Source organism: Triticum aestivum, chromosome 4B, assembly GCF_018294505.1.
Source record: "Triticum aestivum cultivar Chinese Spring chromosome 4B, IWGSC CS RefSeq v2.1, whole genome shotgun sequence".
In the NCBI taxonomy this organism is placed as follows: domain Eukaryota; kingdom Viridiplantae; phylum Streptophyta; class Magnoliopsida; order Poales; family Poaceae; genus Triticum; species Triticum aestivum.
Window position 1 is genome coordinate 655,257,474 of NC_057804.1, and position 13,257 is coordinate 655,270,730.

The window sequence follows — 13,257 nt, forward strand, 5'->3', positions numbered from 1 at the left end:
GCGCCCCCTGCCTCGTGGGCTCCTCGTGGCTCCCCTGACCGACTTCCTTCGCCTATATATATCTACGTACCCCGAAAACATCCAGGAGCGCCACGAAAACCTAATTCCACCGTCGCAACCTTCTGTATCCGCAAGATCCCATCTTGGAGCCTTCGCCGGTGCTCCGCTGGAGGGGGAATCGGCCACGGAGGGCCTCTCCATCACCACCAAGGCCTCTCCGATGAGTTGTGAGTAGTTTACCACAGACCTTCGGGTCCATAGTTATTAGCTAGATGGCTTCTTCTCTCTCTTTGATTCTCAATACAAAGTTCTCCTTCCTCTTCTTGGAGATCTATTCGATGTAACTCTTTTTGCGGTGTGTTTGCGCTACAAAAAAAAGACACATCCGTGGCATTTTGGGCCGTCCGAAATTTTTTCCTGCCATACTTATGACACTTCTATGACGATAATTGTGACAAAACCCGGTATCATCATAGATGTGGTTGGCTCCTACTTATATGACAAAAAATCATGACAGAAAATGGGCTTTTCGTCCTGGGCGGGCCGGAGACGCAGCTACATGACATTCTTTGGGCCGTCCATGACGGAAAAAACCATGGTAGAAGCGAGGGCGAGGAAAATTTCGGGGAGTTCCCAGTTACGGTGGTTGGTCGGGGGCCGAGCGATGCGCGTTTTTCTCGTGCACGTACGCGCGTGTGTGCGAGGCGTTGGGCTCTAACTGAACCCGAGTGAGGCGTCACCTAACTGAACCTGCGCGATTGCACTTCAGGCTACGCGTTACTGAACCCGAGCGATCGAGCGATTCCTTCACTACTGCTGCTAATTGAAGCCGATCGATGCTGCCTCTGGATGAACAGTGAGCGTTGCAGGGGGGGTTGGATGAACAGTGAGTGTTGAAGGGGTGGGGTGTTTGGATGAACAGTGAGCGGTGGGAGTGGATGAACAGGACCCATGGCGTTGCCTCTGGATGAACAGGACCCCGATCGATCGAGCCGGTTGGGGCTGGATGAACAGGACCCCATGGAGGGCTGGATGAACATGACGATCCCGTGGAGGGCTGGATGAACAGTAGACGGTGGAGGGGTGGATGAACAGTAGCCTGTGGAGGGGTGGTTGAACAGGAGCCCGTGGAGAGGGGTGGTTGAACAGTAGCCGGTGGAGTAGCGCGCGGTGGAGGCTGGATGAACAGGAGCCCGTGGATGAACAGTCACAGATGGAGGCTGGAGGAGGTCGACGGTGGATGAACAGTAGCCCCGTGGAGGCTGGAGGAGGTCGACGGTGGAGATGAACAGTATCCCGTGGAGTCCTGTTTTGCGGTACACCACACTCCTCCTGATGAACAGGACCCCCGTTTCGACCATAGCGGTCCAACACAAATCCGTTTCGTCCGTTTTGCGGTCGCCACACCCTTCCTGATCAACAGGACCCCCGTTTTGACCGTAGGAGGTCCATTTCCTCCGTTTTGCGGTACGCCAGACCGCTCCCGATGAACAGGATCCCGTTTCGAATGTGGCCGGTCGAACACAAGGCCGTTTCCTCCGTTCTGCGGTATGCTAGACCTCGTTTCCATCGCCTGTTCCGTCTAAGCCGGTTGGCTCCCACGCGTTCCGTTGCCTCCCGATGAACACGACGCATTCGTTGCCTCCCAATGAACACGACGCATTCCGTTGCCTCCCCATGAACACGACGACGACGCTGTTTCTCCATTTCGACCCAGCCATGTACACGAGCCCTGGCTGTATGTATATATGCGCGAGTAGGTGTTCGAGACCCCGCCCATATGTACGTACATGGCCGTATTTTCTTTCTTGCGCACTGGCCGTTGTACGTACGTGTACATGCTACGTGCGCGCCTCTACTACGACACGTGCGCGCCTCTACATCGACCAGTATATATGTACGTACATGTTCGTGACCAGAATGACAACACTACGTACGCTTCGACCAGGTGGGTCCCGACTGTCAAGCACTTCCTTGCGTGCGAAGATGTAGCTGGTGGGTCCCAACAGTCAGGGGGGTGAATCGTTTTTTTTGCCCGGACGCACTTCCTTGCGTAAGAAGATGTAGCTGGTGGGTCCCAGCAGTCAGGGGAAACGTTTTTTTGCAAAATACGGTGGTCCGTCCAGTGGGTCCCTGCTGTCAAGTGGAGGAATAATTATTTTGCGCGTAATAAGGAGGCACTTCCTTGCTGCGACCGTGGATCCAGCTGTCAGCCTCTCCACGTACAGTCCACTTCAGATGCATGTCGGTCGTTGACCAATTATGAACAGGCCGCGCCGAGAGCACCAGGGCGGTGGACGACGGCAAGGCTTAGGAAGGGAATGAGACGGAGGCAGGGAAGACTCGGCAGTTGTTTCCCACGCGGAGGGGAGTACGACTGTACGAGGGTTTACTGGTTTGTCTGCCGTCACCGGAGAATAACAACAGGTGTGAGTGAGTAGAGGGATGACTAGGCCAGCAATGGGAGTATAGAGGGGCGATGAGTCCTGCGCGGCAGCACAGCCGACCGCGGGGAGGAGGGAGCAGGCAGTCCCGCCGGCGCTTGTTTGAGCAGCTGAAGCAGGAAGAGCAGAGATTGAAGAAGCACGACGGCCGTTGGATGGAAATCCAACAGTCACTGCTAGTGTGTCAACCGTTTTTTAGGAAAGCCTCAAATCTGTGGAAAACAACATACATCCCATCTGCCATTATTTCTAATAATTTACAGCCCATTTGCTAATTATTAAGGTTTATTTTGGAGCCCATATTCTTTTTGTTAGCATTACAGCCCATATTGTGGGCACAGTTAAAAAATTATACGAAATTTTGCATATTTGGTGCGGTCCGAATTGTTTTTAATCCTGAAATTTCAAGTCACATTCAAATTGATTTTAAAAATAAATGTATATCAATATAAAATCCAACAAATTGTCCACGCATAAAAATCAATGCAATTTAAAATCTCCAAATGAAAAAAAGAAATTTGAAACTAATTGCCCGTTTGATGTGTTTTAAATATGTACATCCCATTTCTCATTACTGATAGGCCATTTTCTCGGCCAGCCGAATGAAGAGCTCCTCGTCTTGAAAGATTTGCAGCCCAACAGGCCCGACAAAGCGACTTACTTGACAAATCACAGAAAAACTAGGTTGTGGCCGTGGACCCAGCTGTCAGCCTCTCCACGTACAGTACTCTTCCGATGGAAGTCGGTCATTGACCACATTGACCATGCGGCATCGAGAGAACCAAGGCGGTGGACAACGGCGAGGCCTAGGAAGGGGAAGACGCGGAGCCGGGGAAGACGCGGCAGTGGATTCCCACGCGAAGAGGAGTACGAGGTTTCGCTGGTTCGACTGCGGCGTGAGGCTGCCGTCGCCGCAGAATAACATGGGGTGTGGGTGAGTAGAGGATGCCCTGGGCCAACGGTGGGAGTAGTACGGGGCGATGAGGCCTCCGCGGGATCACAGCCGGCCACGAGAGGCAGGAGCACGCGACACGACCGGCGCTGCTTTGGGTGGCTGGAGCAAGAAGACCAGAGGTTGAAGAAGCACAATGGCCGTTGGATGGACATCGTACGATCACTGGAGCTAGAATCGTTCATATTGACTAAGTTGACAAAGCCCTCCATCCGCGTCAACTTAGTAGGCCCACAAGTCAGCCACCCACTATGGTGGGTCCCATCTAGCAGGGGGTATTCATTTTTTTGTGCGTAATAAGGAGGCACTTCCTTGCGTGTGAAGATATAGCTGGTGGGTCCGACCTGTCAGCGGGGGGAACCTTTTTTTCGTGCAATACAGAAGCCCTTCCCATGTACAGTCCACGTACAGTGCGTAATAAGGAGGAACTTTCCTTGCTTGCCACCATGGACCTCGTGGGTCCCAGCCGCCAGGCTCTCCACGTACAGTCCTCTTCCGATTACTCTCATATGTTGAGCACGCCGCGCCAAGCGCACCGAGGCGGTGGACGACGGCGAGGCCCCAGACTGGAACGACCCGGAGATGGGGAAGACGCGGCAGTGGAGTCACAGACGGAGAGGAGTGGGAAACTTGACTGGTTCGGGTGCGCGGTGGGCCTACACTCGACAGAGAATAACAGGAGGTGCGGAGTGGAGGGATGGCCTGGCCGTTAGTAGGGTAGCGTTTCGCTGAGGAGCGCAAAACAACGCCGGCGGACGCTGAAGGCTGGAGCAGGCTGTTCCGGCAGCGCTAGGGGAAGAAGACGAGTGATTGAAGAAGAATGCCGACTAAAAAAGCAGTCAGGTTAATGGGTTCTTAAAGAAATATTTCGGACAAAACAGATAATTATGACACATAGGGTAATGCATGAAACACTCAGATGATAAAGGTGCTTATAAATAGATAAAGTACACATGTAGACCTTCCTGGCATGCTTGATCATGACACTGCGGCTGTCCGTGTACTCGTCGGTTACGGGAAGCAGACACGCCCTCATGTCCAAGATCTGCCTGTACAGGTCGTAGCATGCGTCCTTGTCCGCGTAGGTTATGTAGGCTAGATACAGAGGTAGCTCCCACGTGTTCAGGTCCTTGGTATTGTTGTCTTCTTTCATGTTGGCGTATCAGGGGTCGATGATGGTCTCGGCGAGGTCAACCACATAGTCCTTCTCCTGCCCGTTGTTGATGATCTTGTATTGCTTCTGAATGTCGACAAGCTTGTTGCACCAGATGGCCAAATCGCACGTTGTTCTTTCTCTCCATTGTAGCGAAGGTGCAGTTGATGCTGCCGATGAAACGGGCGAATGCTCCAAAACCTCTGATGTCCCTACAGAAGTGGTAGATGAGAACCTCGTCCCGCACACATACCTGGGCGACGGCGATCCACTGGTCCCTATCAGGAGACGAATGGATGGGCACAAGGTCTAGTCCTGCAACCTTGTGCTTTCTCGTCCTGTAGGTACTGCTTGAACTCGGTGAGGCAGAGCTTCACCGAGTCTTGATCGTTTGTGTACATCACATTCAACTTGGTGCAACAATAGGACTGAATGGCGAACTCAAAGGGGAACTCCTTGCTGAAGTCCATATCCAGCAGGCTCACCCCTCGGATCGCCACTGGAGTCTCTTCAAGTGAACGAGTGTGTAGGGTGCGACATCAGTTCGTTTTTCAGCTCTTGGGTAACTGGATTCAACAGTAAACTGAGTGTGTACAAGCGACAACAGTTACTACCCCTCCCTCGTCCGCTGCACGCCCGGCAGAACATGCACCCTCGGCGCATTCAAACGCCTCCATTAAGAAACATACTTCGGCCACACGTCGGTTCATGAGCGGGTCTGTATTGGTACTATAATAACAGGAGTTAGTGGTCACTTTACTTAAATTTAATTAGCTTTAATAGAAATTTATACTTAAAACAACCAATGCATTGGCTTGTTCTATCAGTGCCACGGGATCAACATGCATGACAATTGGAATAATTATTCTCAGGACGCACACGATCAACACATTTGTCGCACTTTCACAAAGATAATACTACCAAGTTTGAACTGTTTGTTATGCTTGTTGTCCTCTGCATCATCATGCCGTATTTCCCAGCTTGCAAGATTCAGAACCAACAAATAAGATCCAAATGATAAGTACAACAAAGATGCCTACACATCTCATTGATTCCCAGCTTGCAAGATTCAGAACCAACAAATAAGATCCAAATAATAAGTACAACAAAGATGCCTACACATCTCATTGATTCCCAACTTGCAAGATTCAGAACCAACAAATAAGATTCAAATAATAAGTACAACAAAGATTATTACACATCTCATTGATTCCCAGCTTGCAAGATTCAGAACCAACCCATTCGAGCCTTTTGATAAAGTGAATATCAGGATTAAATCCATCTTGGCTAGCCATGTCATACAATCGAAGAACTTGGCGAATGCTCTTGACCGTCACAACATCTGTAGTTGAGTATTCCTGTTTGCAGAACACAAACAAGAAGAGACTGATTTCACTTTAATAGTGGCCTCCTTGAACTCAACCTATAGCTCCACTTGGATGAGGCCTGACTGGTGTTTCATGATTCAATTCATGTGCCTATTTCTGTAGTTCACCTGAAATGAAGCAAAGATTGCATCATTTAGCTAGCAAGAAGTACTTGCTCTCATGAGCTAGCAGGTTCTTCTTTAGTAGTTGCACTAAAATTGAGGAACATTAAGGTTGGCTGTCTGGCTCATGTAAGGTGCAACTATAATTTTCTTATCCTTTTGTGCAGTTCCACTAAAATAAAGTGCCATTGTGGTGACAGTGACAACTCATCTTGCAAAGGCTAATAAAATGTTGCACGAGATTACCAGCAGAACTTAACGGAGATTTTGGAAACTCTAATCACCATTTTGTGCAGTTCCACCAAAACTGAGAGAAGTTTTCCCACGTGACATTTTAGTTGAACTGCACAAGACACTCATTCCAAAAAAAGTGTTTTGTGCAGTTCACCAAAAGGTCACAATAGCAACAAGGTGAAATGGATATCCCTATCTGCACAAAAATATAGAAAGTAAACAGTTGCTGGTCAATAAGAATATACGAAACATATACAAAATGAAAAGAAGCATCTTAATTATGTTCATGGCAATCACGCAAGGACAGTAGAAATTCTAAAACGTCAGCAATGCTTCATGTTACTAGAAGCATTACGATCAACAATGAGATTCCTCAAATATGGGATTACTTTAATGGTGGCATTGCTTGTTTACCAGACATAGTAAATCAACAGCAGCTAAAGAGTTGGTTTAAGGGCATGGGACCGTGGGGACACCAGGATACTCAGCAACGTAAAGGAGCAACTTAATTATCATACTGGGGAAAACAACAGGAGTGCCATTTGTAACACAGTTTAATTGCATCTTATCACTGGAGGCATTAGATTAACAATAACACTGGTTAGACATGCCCCTAAGGTAACAGTGTGATCGCTTCATTTTACATGCGCCCTTACATTAACAACAACAAAAGGTTGGTATAAGGACATGCGATAGTGGACGCATCAGCACAATGTACCTACAAGGAGGCATAAAGTGGTGATGCCGAGTTTGTTCATGCTATGTGATGGCAACAAACCTAATCCTGGAGACCTTGTACTATGTGAGGGCAGCAAATCTAATCCTAGAGACCTTTTATTATGTGAGGGTAGCAAATCTAATCCTGGAGACCTTTTACTATGTGAGGGCAGCAAATCTAATCATGAGACCTTTTACTATGTGAGGGTAGCAATTCTAATCCTGGAGACCTTTTACTATGTGATGGCAGCAAATCTAATCCTCTACATACTATGTTGACTTGTCCACCAGCCGCCACTTCCAATCCTTTTTTCAACCAATAATAGATCTGCTCCTTATCTAGTTTGCATTGTGTTTTCCCATTATTTCCCTTTTCAGCCAAGAGACAAGTTGGATATCCGGTCTCTACTACTTTCACCACATTATTTCCTCGTTGAATCAAGTCCTAGATTCATGCTACAACTTCCCCCCTTTCTTCGTTGTTTGAACAAAGCCCTAGATTCGAATGCATGAAGTAGCTTTACCTCTAATAATACTAAAAATTTAGGTGGCTTTGAAGGAGCTGATGGGAGTAGAAAAAGATGCACATGCAGACACATGGGGAGCTGGGGTAGTAGAGCAAGGCCGCTTTCGAAGAACTTATACCTAAGGGTCGCCGGGATGTCGGCAGCGGCAGGTTAGATCTACGGACAATACGGCAGGAAGGAAGAAGGGTCGGAGGACCTCCCGAGCCGGCGCTGTGTCAGAGAGAACGACACGGGCAGAGGATCGGGCCCCTTCGGCAGCTGTGCGTTTCCTCCCTCGGCGGTGATGACCGCGTGAACGATGCACCTTTTAGTCCTCTACACACACCGGCTGAAGGGATCAGGCCGGATCTGTGACCAGCGGTGAGCAGAGAGAAAATGTCACTACCGCTGTCTTGTTTATATCTGGAGAGGACAAGAGAATGGGAGAGAATGAAGTGAGAAACCCTAGTAAAGCAAGCGCTCAGGCCCCTGTGTACATATATAGTGGAGTGATTATCTTTTTCTCTCCACAACAAGCATTCCAATTTGTGTACGTGGCATTAAAGAAAAGAAACTCTCTACTCCCTCCGTCTAGGTGAGTAAGTCATCTTAGGTTGTGCACCGTGACCAAGGAGGAGGGGAAAACGAGAGACATTAATGTTTATTTGCTAATTAATATCATTGCATGCAATGAACTAACCACTGCATGTCGTGTTTGTAGTCTCAACTCATTAAAAGCATGCACACCCCTCATCTTTTATTGGTTGATATGTCAAGAAACAAGAAATGAGGTAGAAGTTAATGCACCGCGCCTAAGTGTTTTGGGATTATTTGGTTTTCATAAGATGACTTACACACCTAGATGGAGGGAGTATTTAAGGTGACTACTGTACGACTCCTACTTACTACTACTAGTAGTACTAGTATTGTTCACTTGTGCTCCCCGCCCCTCCATTCATTGAACAACCCCACAGGTGAATAAACATACTGTAAGTATTTATATAGAATGAACAAGCTCAAACTATTTTCGCGTAGTTAAAAGTTGAGGGCGGGGCTTTTCCCGGGCAGTACGCGCGGCAGTTTTCGTGTAGGCGGTTTGACAGAGAGGCGAGGAGGGTGAGCGAGTGGCGGATTCTCAATCACTAGCAAGATGCCCATGCGTTGCACAGAACATCAAGATGCATTTGTATGAGTAGTTTATCTTGTGGGGGAAAAGGATGAACGAGGGAAGGCCTTATTTGCAAATGTTGAGTGGGTGTGGGTATCTTTTTGCAAAATTTCCATTTTCCCTTCCTATCCGTCAGATATAAATCGGACGGCTTATATTGCAGGATGGCAAGCACACCATCATCACCAACTCTATTTTTTTATAAGAGTAGAGATACTGCTGGAAAGGTCGGGCTGTGCGATTTGATGGCGCGTTACTACTGGAAAGACATGTGATATGACCACTCACTATAATCATGAATTTCTGGCGCTCTGACCGGGGTGATGCCCCCCTTCCATTCCGCGCTCTAATCTGGTGCATGACACGTCGACTCGGATGCTGGCTCTCCCACATGCCGGAGTAGTAAGAAGGAGCAAAGAATGATGCGGTATATACTAGTACTACTACTACTCAGGTCGGAGGAGTGCGAACCACGGCAGCCAGTGAACTAGCAATGCGAACCACGGCAGCCCAGTGAACCAATAGTAGAAAACAATATGGTGATATGGCCATAAAAAACAATGTGCTACGGTCCACACTGTAGCATGTACAGTAACACTCATCTTTGTTTGGATCCCTGAGTTAGAGCTAGTTTGGGTTGAAATAGCCTCAAATTATCGAAACACGAGGGGTTAGTTCGAGATAGTTTGCTCTAACCCAGCTAAAAAAACTAGCCCGGTGGAGAGGTTCTACTTGGGTTAGTTATCCTCGGGCCCACTGAAAGAGAACTAAAAAATCTCCCCTGCCCGCACCAGATGGCTCCCCCCTCTCGCATGACTCCTCTCTGTTCCCCATAGGGCTGCCCGCCCAAGCGCCGCTCGCCCTCTCTCTCCTTCGGCCGGCCTCTCCTTCCGGCCTCCGCCACCCTACTCCGGCCGCCCTCTCCCTCCGGCCTTCGAAGGTCGCCCCGCTCCCCCTTCACCGGTCATTTTTCTCCTTCTGTCATGCGCGACGGCGGCACATCTACTAGGGAGGTCGCGAGAGGGGTGAGTTTGTTCGTTCCTTCTCTGTCTCACAGCCATATCATTGATCTTGCTTGCTCTAGCGCTAATTATGATTTGGAAAACTAGATCCTTATCAAACTTAGTATAGATTTGGGGTGCACGCATGGAATTGTTTGATGCTGCTTGAGGAGGTAATAAATCTTTCTAGAGGCCCAAAGATTCAGTTCACCTTTCTAGGTATTTCAGTTTCAGGCTTGCATTATTTCAAGAGGCCCAAAGATTCAGTTCACCTTTCTAAGTATTTCAGTTTCAGGATTGCTTTATTTCTAGAGGCCCAAAGATTGAGTTCACCTTTCTAGGTATTTTAGTTTCAGGCTTGCATTATTTCTAGAGGCCCAAAGATTAAGTTCCCAGTCGGCGGCAAGCGGCCCTGCTACCCATGTCGGTGTCGACCTCAACTCGCAAGGGCTGGTGTCGGAGGGGTTCCTGGGGCTTGGGCTCTACAGAGCCTACCTCCAGAGCGACGATGGCGAGCTCCTCCCTCGGTGCGTGAGGGGCTCCGGGCTCCCTCCCTATCGTGAATGACTTCCGTGATGAGTTAGCTCATGCTTTGTTTCATGGAGTGTTTTTTTGTGAAGCTTGACTGACGACTTGTATGTTTAAGTGGGATATCTCATTTGTATGGAGAAAGTAAAAATTATCATGTTTTGCGTGCTTGATTTGTAAAGATGGTTCGTTTATGTCAATTGTGAGCGGGAGGAGGCCACAGAAGAGCCGGCCACACCAAATCCGGCAGGAAATAGGGTCCAAAGTAGTCAAATGATTGATAAAGAGCATTTATTGTCAATCTAACCCTGCCATCCATACACCTCTTTGGTTTAGAGTTAGTTCAGGGTTAGAATCTAACTCTAACCTCTAGGTGAGTTAGAGTTCTCCTCGTCTCGGTTCATCGCCATCATATTTCCCCATTCATGTGTTTTCAGTATCCTTCGATTCAAAGAGGCCCCTTTTTTGCCGGAAAAATCAAAGAGGCCCTTTGTTGGTGTCAAAACCGGCGGATCTCGGGTAGGGGGTCCCGAACTGTGCGTCCAGGCGGATGGTAACAGGAGACAAGGGACATGATGTTTTACCCAGGTTCGAGCCCTCTTGATGGAGGTAAAACCCTACGTCCTGCTTGATTGATATTGATGATGTGGGTTTTACAAGAGTAGATCTACCACGAGATCAAGGAGGCTAAACCCTAGAAGCTAGCCTATGGTATGACTGTTGTTATTGTTCTGTCGACTAGCCTGGCCCTGGTTTATATAATGCACTAGAGGCCTAGGATAACAAGAGTCCTAGTCGAATACGCCGGTGGGGGAGGAGTCCTTGTCTTGATCACCAAGTCTTGTGGAATCTTCCTTGTATGCGGCACCTGTCCGAACTGGCCCATGAGTATGCGGCCCTGGGGGTCCTCGGCCCAATCTAACCGATTAGGGGACGACGTGGTGAGTACCCCCTAGTCCAGGACACCGTCAGTAGCCCCCTGAACCGGTCTTCAAGTTAGGGACGCTCCTCGATTCTTCCGAACTGTTCTTCATCTTCAGTTGCCGCTCTTGAAAACTGGTTCAACAAATCTTCTCATCTTCGATCTTGAGGATCGCCGAAATGCACTCGGCGATTTTATACGCCGGGTATCCGAGGAGCCCCTTTAAGTTTCCGGCCTTTATCAATTCCTTGTTATTTTTATGCCACACCTCGGGTTTGAAGTTATTCCCGGGCGGCAGCGTCCTCTTGCGACCGAGCTCCAACGCCGGACTGCATTCGAGGTATCTTTTGCAGCCGAGCACCAACGCCGGACCGCTTCCAGCTCTAAGGCCGGAATGTATCTGAGCTCCAACGCCGGACTGTATCCGAGCTCCAACTATGTGTCCCAGCTCCAACGCCGGACTATGTATCCGAGCTCCAACGCCGGACTATGTATCCGAGCTCCAACGCCGGACTGTATCCGAGGTGTCATAAATCACCTTGGATCAAAGAAGTTTGAAGGAGTTTAGCCGAGCTTAATGCCGGAAATGCCCTCTAAGGAGCCAGCCACTTGCATTCGAACTATATGCCGAATTGCTTCTCAGGTGGCGCACCACCCCGAACGTGGGCTGATTTTTGGTCAATATTTTTTATTGATGCAATTTATTCTCTGACGAGATATATAGCCAGTAGCCCTCAAGGTGTGTATCGGTCTAAAACCCGAGATGCACCTGAAGGATGACATAAGACCGCTGATCCCAGTAACCGCTGAGACTCAGGTTGATTTGCAAAATCGGCCTGAGGATCAAGTCCTAGCTCGACAGAAATACTTGGGACGCAAAAAGCAGTGTGCTCAGACCTCGAGACTCAGGTTGGGTGCGGCCGACCAACTTGAGGATCAAAATCTCCTCGAAAACTGTATTGCACTTAAAATTTTCTGCATAGAACAAGCAATGCAGTAGCCCCCGAGACACTGGTCGGGTGGCAACACTAGATCGGGGGATCGATGTGCCCCTTTAATATTTGTAAATAATAAGCCCGAAGCCCAGTAGCCCCCGAGCCTTAATGCGGGCATGGGAGGCCGAATTAAGGATCGATATCCATAGTAAAAGCACAAATTATGTGTAATGACTCTATGTATCCAAATACTTTACGTCATTAATGCTTGGATCCGCATTGTACAAAACTTTGTTGACCGACCATCGGCTTCCATCTCCTCGGCCAATAGCCGAGGAGTGTTTGTCCTACTTTATAAAGCCTTTTATGAGGGCAAAGATTTACGACAAACAAGGCAATCTGGCCATACGGTTTTATAAACAAAGGTACGCAGAGAGATATGTTATATTACTGTTTAACAGAAGAAATGTCTTCCAAAGAAAATAGTCCCGCTATCGGTTCCTTTCTTTGGGTTGTCATGCTAAGCATGATCATGAAACCTCAGCTCCAATGTAAGAGCAAAAGATCGAGGATTTAGTTTGGGAGGCCAGTTAATAGCCCCCGTTAGTGTTCGGTGACAGTCGAGGTCAAGCCGGAAACACTTCGGCCAATTTTATGAATGGCCCGTCATTTAATATAGTCATCGGGTCGCTGACCAGTTTACACCTATTGTGACAGTCAGTTTTCCGCTTTCTCCACTGAGGTGCTTGACCATGCGAGCTGCAAGCACAATCGCAGTGGTTCTCCCTTTGCACACCTAGCCGAACAAAGCGTAATGTAGGAGGCAAGCGCAGGAGCGGGGCAACCCAACTATTGACCGAAGACACAATTCGAAACTGATGCATATATAGCAATATCCGAGAGTGTTTTTGCCGAATCTCTAAAGGTGTCAGGCGTTGCACTGCGAGACTTGTGCTGAAAACACACAAATAGTTAAAAGTGCCAAAAGCTTGGAAAACCAAAAAACGTCAGTAAAAAACATGACGTCCGAACAAGATCAAGTGTTCGGTGCCAATCCGAAAATTGGACTTCAGAAAAAAAAGTGCTTCTGCCGTGCTTTAACTTTGCAATGACTAAGAAGAAAAACACTTAGTATGAAACAGCTCAAATAAACATGAGAGCCCCCAAGCGACTTGGGTAAAAGTTGACTATAAAATGTAAGGTGACAT